General features: G+C 35.8%; 1 non-coding gene across 1 annotated transcript; it reads left to right on the forward strand.

Moving 5' to 3' along the window:
- The first annotated feature begins 1,304 nt into the window (after window positions 1–1,304).
- On the forward strand, window positions 1,305–1,400 carry MIRLET7D (microRNA let-7d). The gene has a single exon (NR_129086.2). It is a non-coding gene; the product is annotated as a microRNA let-7d (primary transcript).
- The last annotated feature ends 540 nt before the right edge of the window (window positions 1,401–1,940 follow it).

The following is a 1,940-nucleotide window of genomic DNA, read 5'->3' on the forward strand; positions in this document are numbered from 1 at the left end:
AGCAATTTTCAACTGGTGTGCTGCAAGAATTTTTAAAACATGCAACATCTGACTATTTAGTCAGGGCACTGACTTCTTTTCCCCTAACTTGTCAAATAAAGAAATGACAACAGCCAAACAGTACCTCTTTTTTTTTTTTTTTTGTCAGATCAGCAAAAAATATATATTTTGCTGTGCCGCAGAATTTTAGTAACTAATTTATGTGTGCCATGAGGTGAAAAGGTTGACAATTGCTGATCTAAGATGACAGTGCTGTGCCATTCCCAGCAGGAACTTCGAATGAGAGAAAACATCAAATTCTCTCTTTGATGGTTCCAACCCAGGAGATTTATCTGGGCCAAATTAATGCTTTTTGTTTCATCCCTAGCATAGATGGGCAAGTGCATGGTCCAGAATTGTGGATATATTGTGTTTCTTTGTTTTGCAATAGAGGGGATGGGGAACCAAAAGGTGCCAAAGAAAAGTGGGAAAGTTTGAGAAGTTCTCTTAGACTTAAATCTTGACACCTGCTTGTGTGGCAAGTAAAGTCATGAAGTTTTGTACTTTTCTGGCACGTGCTGCCTCCACTGTGGCTATCATCTTCACTCTGCCTTCGAAAACTCATCCTTATCTTAAACTAAGGTCTAAAGAAAAATGAATTTCTATCTTTTATTAAATTATATAAGGACCCATTTCATATACCTACTACCCAGTAAGTGAATCAAATTACGGAGAACTGCTATATTTTGTAAAAGCATTTAAAAGTATCTTTGTGTAAAGTGTGATTGTCTCTAAAAGCTTGTTTTTGATAGCAACAAAAGTGATCATAATTCGCTTCTGTTTATTATAATTAAAAGATTAAAAACTCAAAATAACTGGGTTCAGGGCTGGCTGTAACCTAGGAAACGTAGCTTCTAAAGAGGACTGGCAGTAAGTTAAATTGTTCCAGTTGGCTACAGGAAGGATTTATACATAGTGTCACCTAATTTTTCACCTTATCAAGAGGTAAGTTTTATGAAATTTTATATTTAAATTTTGGTAATATATTAAATGTTTTTAAAAGTTGGTGGCTCCAACAATATAAGGTGGACTAGATATTAGGCTTCTGGTTTGCATTCCTCAGATATAATTGAATTTTTGTTTATTTGTAACAAGAGGTTTGATTTTAAGCATATAAGATCATATGACCGACCAGTAACATTTTTAAAGCATCAATGAAAGTTCTAATTGGTTTAACTTTGGGGGTAAAAAACCAAAGCCTAATTTAACAGGTGATTTTGAAGTGCCTCTGCCAAGTAGAAGACTGGCAAGAAAAAAAAGGGGGGGTTCCTAGGAAGAGGTAGTAGGTTGCATAGTTTTAGGGCAGGGATTTTGCCCACAAGGAGGTAACTATACGACCTGCTGCCTTTCTTAGGGCCTTATTATTCCACGGTAACCTGTTTCCTTGCCACCTTGTTTTGGTTTAAACCGAGTTCTTTGTGCAGGTTTTCTTACAAATAAAATATTGCAGGAATACCAAAGGAAACAAAGCCTGCTTTCATAATTTATAAACAACAGCATGGTATCAACATCAATTAGTAAAAGCCAACTAATGAGAATTTAAGACTTCTGCTTATTTGTCTCACTTTGGGGTCGCCGGAATATTTTGGAAAGCATTCGCTTTTTTGTTTTGGGGCAAGTTCCCATCTGATCTAGAGTGCCAGATGTTTCCCCCTAGTCTATTCCACCTAAAAGAAAGACATTTGGTAAAACTATTGAAATATTTGTTTCCTACACTGTATTTGTAAATATTTATCTTGCTAATAAGTTCCTGGATTTGTCTTCTGATCTTAAAATTTGGCACAGTTCTTAGGGTGGTATTGTGTATTATGGAAATTTATCATTGCGTTGAGTGAACATTATGGTATGTAACTCTGTGATTGAATCTGTTAATGTGTGTAACGGCTGGACAGTGGAGTTGC

Source organism: Eptesicus fuscus, chromosome 15, assembly GCF_027574615.1.
Source record: "Eptesicus fuscus isolate TK198812 chromosome 15, DD_ASM_mEF_20220401, whole genome shotgun sequence".
NCBI lineage: Eukaryota > Metazoa > Chordata > Mammalia > Chiroptera > Vespertilionidae > Eptesicus > Eptesicus fuscus.